Source organism: Papaver somniferum, chromosome 10 (genome assembly GCF_003573695.1).
Source record: "Papaver somniferum cultivar HN1 chromosome 10, ASM357369v1, whole genome shotgun sequence".
Taxonomy (NCBI): Eukaryota; Viridiplantae; Streptophyta; class Magnoliopsida; order Ranunculales; family Papaveraceae; genus Papaver; species Papaver somniferum.
The window spans coordinates 145,351,385-145,362,369 of record NC_039367.1 but is presented as its reverse complement, the minus strand read 5'-3'; positions in this window follow the sequence as shown (position 1 = coordinate 145,362,369).

The following is a 10,985-nucleotide window of genomic DNA, read 5'->3' as shown; positions in this document are numbered from 1 at the left end:
TACAAATGTTTTATATTAATTAGTGGAACATTTTGAATGCTTCTTGGATTTTTTTCTTTTTCTTTTTCTTTTTTTTTTCTTCAGCAAATGGATAGCCCATATATCCGTCCTTGGATCTAAACTCTAACTTCACCTGTAAATCTTAATTTATGACCCAAAATCTATGTGCAACTCAAAAAAAAGTTGTTTAGTGATCTCCAATGGTAATTTGGTGTGTAATTTTTGTGGAAGTTGTTTTTTTTTTATGTAAAGAGCAAATTTTTCTTAATTTGAGGAGATGAAAGAAAAATATCTCCAATCACAAAATCACAAACTGTATTTTTTTAGTTTTGAACTTTTTAAACCATTGATCCAAATTATATATATCTAATCATAACCATATATAATGATGAGTAGGATGTTCACATCCTCTAAGTTTTTTTTTTTTGATCGGTAAAGAAAAATGTATTGATCAAAAAAAAGGAGAGGATACAAAGAGGCTTGTACCGCCCTCAAGGTTACAAAGAAAGAAAGAAAAAGAAAAGAAGTTACATACAACTTCTGAGAAAACAAAGATTACATGGACTTGGCCAACTGGAAATTACATCCTGAAAAGATGCATTCTCCAAGTCCTGAAAAACAGGGAACCACTTGAAGAGACAATATTTGATCTTCAGCTGAACAACAAGTGCAGTAAGTTGATTATTCTAGAAAGCTCTTTCATTCCTGGCAAGCCAAATATCCCAAATAATTGCCACTAAGATCATTGACCAAATATGATATTCTTGCTTAGAGTTAAAGGACACATTCCAAGAAAACAACATTGAAAAGATGTCATCTGGCATGGTAAAAAGCCAATTCAACTTCTGCTTGAAATGAGTCCACACTTAAAGGACTGAAGTTACAGAATAAACAACTTTTGAGGCACTTCAATGTTTCTCCCTGCAAGCATATCCCTAGTTGGCAAACTATTGTGAGGATGAGTAGCATTTCACATCCTCTAAGTTAACCTCTAAAACTAGAGGATAGCTTTGAGGATGTCTATATAACTACCAGACATATCATCTTTATTTTTTTCCTTCACATTCTCACTGAAACCGATATTTTGATTAAATCATTGAAAATCCTATGTGGCCTGATATTAGGGATGCCCTTGTCGCCAATAAAAAGTTTCCCGTGAGCCAAAACATTGTGCTTTTATAATTGTGACGTAAAATCTACAATGTTTCCCAAAATATACACCCCAACCCCAGATGGAGAAAGCCAGACACTTAAAGGACTCGTAATGCAACAAAACAAGGGCTCTCTTTTACGCGGGTTTTTGTTGTATGCCGATTCCACTCACTGGCTCTTCTGAATCTGGCAAAAACACCCACTAATCGAGTAAACCATTAAGAGTTATCCCAAAACTTTAAACCTAATTAATCACCGAATACATTTGGTTTATCCCAAAACCAAACTGACCGACCATAACTAGTATGACTCAAATTCTGAACCCTGATCTGGATAACTACTATAAAAGGCCCATCCTACTGTACTACGTTGGAAAAGGAGGAAAAGAAGCAGCGGCAGAAGAAGAGATGTCGTTCTCAATCCTTCGGAAGAGATTCAGATAGACATCTTTCTCATATTACCAGCAGAGTCAGTCGTAAATTGTAGGCGTGTATGTAAGATTTGGTGTTCAATTATCTGTAGCCGTGTTGGAAACAGTATAGAAAATTCACAAAAATAAATCTCAAACAGCTGAGTCGCGGACTAGGTCGCTATCTTTAAGGTGTTTTGCGACTCTGCCTCTTGATTGTGCTAGCAGTCAAAACTTGTCGAAAACCCTATGGGATAAAACAACTGATACTCTCTTGTTCGATTTCTCTGCACTATGAGAAACCGAACCAACAACTACTCTTTCTTCACTTGCTCAGAACTCAAAAATAGATGAAAAACAATTTATTTCATCTTCTCCAGAAACTTTTCTTTTATATCTCAAAAAGAAATCAATACGGTTTTTAATGAAAATAAATTTCGTAATTAGTGCTCACTGAAAATCCTCCATAACAGTCATAAAACGGTAAAAATATAATTACCAAAAATTAATAGAGTTAATTAGAGAATATTAAGTAGAAAACCGTTTTGGAAATCAAGAGTTAAAACCTGCAAAAAATCAGTTTCTGAATCACTAGACCTCCCAAGACCCCCAAGGCCCCGCTCTCCCGGATTTTATTAAGTAATATAGATATATATAATATACATAGTCAAATGTGTGGAGTGAGACTTGAACCCAAGCCTATAGTGTGGGAGCCCAAAATAATACCACCACACCATGTCTTTAAGTTTGGTACAATATTACAAAACTATGTTTTTAAATGTATATCCCAACAATCCCCCACTTATATTTCAAAACATTGAGCAAGTGATATACAGTTGTGCATAAGCAAAGGTGCCTTTCGACTTAAACCTGTACATAGTGTTAAACTTTCTAAGTATCAGGTAACTAGAGTGACTCGCGTCTTGAACTCTAACTAATACTAGATTATTCAACACACACAACTATATCTAGAGTAAAGTCCTTAAGTTCGCACATTAAGGCCATGTGCGTATCCCTTTTTTTTTTTAACGAACGGCCTAGAGAAATGACCAAGTTCTCATAGAAGGAGGCCACACCTTCACATCCGTATAGGTGAGTATATTAAGAATACTCCTGTGTATCCCACTCTAACTTAAGAGCTATAGACATCATTAAGAGTTTAAACACTCAGCCTGTTTCCCACTTCAGGATATCATGCTATGGGAATGCATGACTCTATCATATCATTTGTAACTTCGTCTAGTCCCTTTGAACCTATTTCTAGATTGGGTATCCATTACAAATGACTCAACTTCTCACGGGCAAAAGTCCCATACTTTTAGAGATATTCCATACCTTTTCTCTTTCTAATCCTTTCGTCAAAGTATCAGCTATATTTCCTTCACACCTTACATGATCTACTCTAACAACATCATTCGTGAAAAATTCTCTAACTGTGTCGTGCTATCGACGTATCAGTCGATTCTTATTGTTATTATAACAATTCTCTACTACTCCGATAGCCGCGGTACTATCGCAGTGGATCAAAGTGGCTGGTATCGGTTTTTCCCACACTGGAATATCTGATAACAGACTCTTCATCCATCCTGCTTCTTCACTAGCTGCTGCTAGTGCCATCAATTCAGCCTCCATCGTAGATTGGGCTATAATTGTCTGTTTCTTTGATCTCCAAGATACAGCGCCCCCAGCAATAGTAAAAACATATCCACTGGTGGCCTTGAAATCATCTGAAAGAGTGTTCCAATTAGCATCGCTAAATCCTTCAAGAACTGCGGGATACCTCTGATAGTATAATCCTAGGTTTGTGGTTCTTTTCAGATACCGCATAACCCTCTCAATAGCATCCCAGTGTTCCAAACTAGGATTATTGGTAAACCTGCACAAAACTCCCACTGCATATGTAATGTCTGGTCTAGTACAATCAGTTGCATAACGCAGACTGCCAATTATACTAGCATATTCAGATTGTCTAATACTTTCTCCAGTATTCTTAAACAATTTCACACTAGGATCAAAAGGAGTACAAACAGGATTACAATCAAAATAATCATACTTCTTCAGAATTTTTTCAATGTAGTGAGATTGATCTAAAGTAATACCACTACTAGTTCTAGTTATTTTGATTCCCAAGATTACACTAGCTTCACTCAAATCTTTCATGTCAAAATTCGAACTAAGCATGCTTTTAGTTTCATTGACAACAAATAAATTGGAACCAAATATCAGCAAATCATCCACATACAAGCAAACAATCACACACACATAATTCTCAGATTTATAGTAGATGCATTTGTCACCCTCATTTATTCTGAAGTTATTTGAAATCATTAAATTATCAAATTTCTGATGCCATTGTTTAGGAGCTTGTTTCAAACCGTAAAGAGATTTTTCTAGCTTACATACTTTTTGTTCTTGTCAAGGAATTAGAAAAACTTCAGGTTGTTCCATGTAAATTTCCTCTTCTAGTTCACCATTCAAAAAGGCAGTTTTAACATCCATTTGGTGAATAACAAGATTATGAGCAGCTACAACAACAATAAAAACACGTATAAATGTTAATCTGGTAACAGGAGAATAAGTATCAAAAAAGTCTACTTTTTCTCGTTGCCTAAATCCTTTAGCAACCAATCTAGCCTTGTGCTTATCTATTGTTCCATCAGGTTTGAGTTTCCTTTTCAAAACCCATTTACAACATATAGTCTCACAACCAGGAGGTAAATCTACTATACTCCAAGTTCCATTAGACATGTGAGAATCCCATTTATTATCTACAGCTTCTTGCCAGAAACTAGACTTTGCAGAACTAAACGCCTCTTGTAAATTAGAAGGTTCTTCCTCTATAGCGTAAAATTCAAAGTCGGGATTTTTATCTTTTGTCTCAAACCTATCTCTTTTACTGCATCTAGGTTCAAATTCAGTGATCCTAGTTTCTTCACTTCTAGGTTCAGAATCAGAACTAGGTAAAGTACTTGGTATTGAACCCCCACTATTTCTAGATTTAAAAGAAAATCTCTCTTCAAAGAAATCAGCATCAATAGATTCAATAATAACCTTATTATAAATATCAAAGAACCTATAAGCTTTACTGTTTTGAGAATAACCAATAAAAACACATTCATAAGCTCTACTTTCTAACTTATGTCTTTTATGATCAGGTTTTCTAACAAAAGCTAAACAACCCCAAACTCTAAAATAAGAGACATTAGGTTTTCTACCTCTCCAGATTTTATAAGGAGATATTTTGGTTTTATTATTGGGAATGCGATTCAAAACATGGCAAACAGTCAACAAACATTCACCCCACCAATGAGAAGCAGCACCAGAACTAAGCAAACAAGCAACAACCAATTCAGTAAGAGTACGATTCTTTCTCTCAGCTTTCCCATTCATTTGAGGGTTATATGGAGCAGTTCTTTCATGTATTATGCCATTAGTTTGATAAATTTCAGTAAAGGGAGAAGAATCATATTCAGTGCCTCTATCACTACGAAACCTCTTAATTTTTCTACCAAATTGATTTTCATTTTCAGCAATAAAGATCTTAAACTTTTCAATAGCTTCATTCTTATGGCTCAACAAATAAACATAAGTATAACTAGAACAGTCATCAATGAACGTCATGATATACCTTTTTCCATTTCTAGTTAGGATACCTTCATATTCACACAAATCAGAATGTATTAAGTCTAGTGGTTTGGATTCTCTTACAACAGATTTATGTGAAGTTTTGGTTATTTTTGCTTGACTGCAGTATTCACATTTTTCAAATTCATTTTCAGAAAATTCAGGGAAGACACCTAACTTGCTCATGTTATTTACTAAATTTTTACCCACATGACAAAGCCTACCATGCCAAACATTAAAATTGCAAACCATATAAGAAGAAGATTCAATTTTATTCATAGCATCAACATTAAGCTTAAACATTCCATCAGTAGCATAACCTTTTCCTACAAAACTCTTATTCTTAGTTATAGTGTAAATATCAGACCCAATAGTTTGATACAACCCAGCCTTGTTGAGAAGATATCCGGAAACAAGGTTCTTTCTCATTTCTGGAGTGTGAAGGACATCTTTCAGCATGAGTGTCTTCCCAGAAGTAAAATTCAACTCTACCGTACCAGAACCTTTCACCATAGTGCTGTGAGAGTGTCCCAACAACACTTTCTTATATTTGGTTTCAGCATAAGTCTTAAACATAGACCTATCAAAACAACAATGACGCGAAGCACCACTGTCTATCCACCACCCATCAGATCCACCAACCATGTAGAACTCTGGATCAGAGACCATGGCAATTATAACGTCACCCGAAGCATTAGCTTGTGCGTTATTCTTTTCCTTGATAAACCTGCAATTCCTAGCCATGTGGTTTGGTTTATTACAGGTATAACAAAGAAACTCAGAATTGGAATTCTGTCCATTTCTTGATGGGTGTTGGTTCTTGTTTTGATTAGGCCTTTCTCCTTTCTTTTGGTTCGGGTTAGGTTTCCGGTCCTTCTTCTTGGGTTTCAAACTAGGATGAGTCTTATTGTTAGAAACAATGAGAATCTCTTCCTTCTTATCTTGTTTCCGAGCTTCTTCCTCAACCCTGAGCTTAACAATCAAACTTTCAAGAGAAAATTCTTTAGTCTTGTGTTTCAAAGTATTACGAAAATCTTTCCATATAGGTGGTAAATTGTCAATCATTACAGAAACTTGAAATTGTTCATCAGTTTTCATACCTTCGGTCATAATTTCATGGGAAATTTTTTGAAGTTCATGAGCCTGTGCAACAACTGACCTATCATCCACCATTTGGTATCTCAAATACCGGCTCACAGCATACTTCTTTGAGCCAGCTTCCTCGGTGTCATATTTTTTATGTAATGCATCCCACACATCTTTAGCAGTTTCAAAAGTTGAATAATACTCATATAAATCATCAGATAATGCGTTAAGAATGTAGTTTTAGCAATCAAAGTCATCATCGACCCATTTGTCAATGGACTTCTGTTTCTCCTCAGGAGATTGATAAACAACGTCTTTGGCACCACCGGTAGGAGGTGGATCAGTAGCAGCAGCACCATCATCAGCATCAGCAGCAACATCAACAGTCTTATCAGCAGCAGCAGTCTTAGCAGCAGCAGGTTCTAGGGTTCCAGGATGAACACTCGACACAATCATATGCGTCTTCATGAGTTTGAGATAAAAGAACATCTTCAGCTTCCATCTTCTGAAATGCAGCCCTTCAAATTTGAATAGCTTGTTGGTATCATCAACACGCTTCTTTTCAACCTCTATAGCAAAATCAACCACCTTAAAATTGTTGGAAACAATATAAAAAATTCACAAAAATAAATCTCAAACAGCTGAGTCGCGGACTAGGTCGCTATCTTTAAGGTGTTTCGCGACTCTGCCTCTTGATTGTGCTAGCAGTCAAAACTTGTCGAAAACCGTATGGGATAAAACAACTGATACTCTCTTGTTCGATTTCTCTTCACTATGAGAAATCGAACCAACAACTAATTTTTCTTCACTTGCTCAAAACTCAAAAATAGATGAAAAACAATTTATTTCATCTTCTCCAGAAACTGTTCTTTTATATCTCAAAAAGAAATCAATACGGTTTTTAATGAAAATAAATTTCGTAATTAGTGCTCACTGAAAATCCTCCATAACAGTCATAAAACGGTAACAATATAATTACCAAAAAATAATAGAGTTAATTAGAGAATATTATGTAGAAAATCGTTTTGGAAATCAAGAGTTAAAACCTGCAAAAAATCAGTTTCTGAATCACCAGACCTCCCAAGACCCCCAAGGCCCCGCTCTCCCGGATTTTATTAAGTAATATAGATATATATATAATATACCTAGTCAAATGTGTGGGGTGATACTTGAACCAAGCCTATAGTGTGGGAGCCCAAAATAATACCACCACACCATGTCTCTAAGTTTGGTATAGTATTACAAAACTATGTTTTTAAATATATATCCCAACAATCCTCCACTTATATTTCAAAACATTGAGCAAGTGATATACAGTTGTGCATAAGCAAAGGTGCCTTTCGACTTGAACCTCTACATAGTGTTAAACTTTCTAAGTATCAGGTAACTAGAGTGACTCGCGTCTTGAAATCTAACTAATACTAGATTATTCAACACACACAACTATATCTAGAGTAAAGTCCTTAAGTTCGCACATTAAGGCCATGTGCTTATCCCCTTTTTTTTTTTTTAACGAACGGTCTAGAGAAGTGCCCAAGTTCTCATAGAAGGCGGCCACACTTTCACATCCGTATAGGTGAGTCTATCAAGAATACTCCTGAGTATCCCACTCTAACTTAAGAGCTATATATAGACATCATTAAGAGTTTAAACACTCAGCCTGTTTCCCACTTCAGGATATCATGCTATGGGAATGCATGACTCTAGGTTGGGTATCCATTACAAATGACTCAACTTCTCACGGGAAAAAGTCCCATACTTTTAGAGATATTCCATACCTTTTCTCTTGCTAATCCTTTCGTCAAAGTATCAGCTATATTTCCTTCAGACCTTACATGATCTACTCTAACAACACCAGTCGTGAGAAATTCTCTAACTGTGTCGTGCTTTCGATGTATCTGTCGATTCTTATTGTTATTATAACAATTCTATACTACTCCGATATCCGCGGTACTATCGCAGTGGATCAAAGTGGCTGGTATCGGTTTTTCCCATACTGGAATGTCTGATAACAGACTCTTCAGCCATCCTGCTTCTTTCCTAGCTGCTGCTAGTGCCATCAATTCAGCCTCCATCGTAGATTGGGCTACAATTGTCTGTTTCTTTGATCTCCAAGATACAGGGCCCCCAGCAATAGTAAAAACATATCCACTAGTGGCCTTGGAATCATCTTAAAGAGTGTTCCAATCAGCATCACTAAATCCTTCAAGGACTGCGGGATACCTCTGATAGTGTAATCCTAGGTTTGTGGTTCTTTTCAGATACCGCATAACCCTCTCAATAGCATCCCAGTGTTCCAAACTAGGATTACTGGTAATCCTGCACAAAACTCCCACTGCATATGCAATGTCTGGTCTAGTACAATCATTTGCTTAACACAGACTGCCAATTATACTAGCATATTCAGATTGTCTAACACTTTCTCCAATATTTTTAAACAATTTCACACTAGGATCAAAAGGAGTACAAACAGGATTACAATCAAAATAATCATACTTCTTCAGAATTTTTTCAATGTAGTGAGATTGATCTAAAGTAATACCACTACTAGTTCTAGTTATTTTGATTCCCAAGATTACACTAGCTTCACCCAAATCTTTCATGTCAAAATTCGAACTAAGCATGCTTTTAGTTTCATTGACAACAGATAAATTGGAACCAAATATCAGCAAATCGTCCACATACAAGCAAACAATCACACACACATCATTCTCAGATTTATAGTAGATGCATTTGTCACCCTCATTTATTCTGAAGTTATTTGAAATCATTAAATTATCAAATTTCTCATGCCATTGTTTAAGAGCTTGTTTCAAACTATAAAGAGATTTTTCTAGCTTACATACTTTCTGTTCTTGTCAAGGAATTACAAAACCTTCAGGTTGTTCCATGTAAATTTCCTCTTCTAGTTCACCATTCAAAAAGGCAGTTTTAACATCCATTTGGTGAATAACAAAATTTTGAGCAGCAGCAACAGCAATCAAAACACGTACAGATGTTAATCTAGTAACAGGAGAATAAGTATCAAAAAAGTCTACGTTTTCTCGTTTCCTAAATCCTTTAGCAACCAGTCTAGCCTTGTGCTTATCTACTGTTCCATCAGGTTTGAGTTTCCTTTTCAAAACCCATTTACAACCTATAGGCTTACAACCAGGAGGTAAATCTACTATACGCCAAGTTCCATTAGACATGTGAGAATCCCATTCATAATCTACAACTTCTTGCTAGAAACTAGACTCTGCAGAACTAAATGCCTCTTGTAAATTAGAAGGTTCTTCCTCTATAGCGTAAAATTCAAAGTCGGGATTTTTATCATATTCATTACTGATGCCTAAAGTGCTTTATGGATCTACAAATAAGACTTCTTCAATAAAAATATAAAAAAGTATTATCATACTCTTCATGTTCTTTGTCATAACTGGACATTATGGAAACCCATAAAATCTTTTTGTCTATAATCACTTTAAAGATCTTCATAAACAATACCACCACCAAAATTGCACCAGGCCTTGGAATACGGAACATGGACTAATCACGAATTATATCGAGTGTAAGAAGTGTGCAGCTTTGGTCTATCAAACCCCAAGCTTATTCTATAACAATCACACCATCCTGTAGGGTATGAAGTGCAAAGGACAGAACTAAACCACTCCACCATTAACACAGTCCCATAAAACAAAATTATCTTCCAAATATATTGCATTAGTACTAATCTATTATAATGATACTCATCTCCAATATAACAACATCAAAGCAATTGACAAATCAAGTAAACAAACATAAGACAAGTGTGCAAAGGATATTACCAAACCCTTGGAACTCCTCATGTTGTCCTCTCCTGCATCAATTTTTTGGAGTTGAATAACCACCAGATGCTCCTCTTCCATAATCATACTTACACAGTGACTCCGAATAATCTAGCATAATGATACTCATCTCCAATATAATGATACTCAACTCCAATATAACAACATCAAAGCAATTGACAAATCAAGTAAACAAGCATAAGACAAGTGTGCAAAGGATATTACCAAACCCTTGGAACTCCTCATGTTGTCCTCTCCTGCATCGATTTTTTCGAGTTGAATAACCACCAGATGCTCCTCTTCCATAATCATACTTACACAGTGACTCCGAATTCAACAACTAATCCTTTCTCCTGTGCATTTGCCTATACATCCAGCAAAAAAACACAAAACTTCAAGATATTAGATACTCATCATAACTCTATTTGTCATTTCATCAAAAAAATAAATTGCATAAATAGAAATGGGTATCTGTTTATTAACTTCAGGGTCGAACTCAATACTAAACACAAAGAAATCCCCAAAAATATCAAAATCCTCAAAATAAAGAGAATTAAAACCCTAGATTTGAAAAGTAAAGGGGTTGTTTTCTTCTCATCTTGTAAGAAAAATCTAAAATTGTTTAAACTGTTAAACAATCTGCAAATAAAAACCACAAATTAATCATATCTAAAGTTTAGATCTCTAAAAATAGATAGTAGAGTGAAAAATTTAGAGAATGTTAGTAGTGATAGGTGAGAAATGGGAAAAACTAAGGTTTATACCTGTTGATTTTCGAGGGAGAAAGTAAGGGTTTTCTGATTGTGATGATAAAAAACGAAGATACGGTTTTGGTAGTTGTAGATGAAGGAAATAAAATCCTAATTAAATTCCTTCGTTTGCAGAATCAAACCCATAAGAATTTTGAT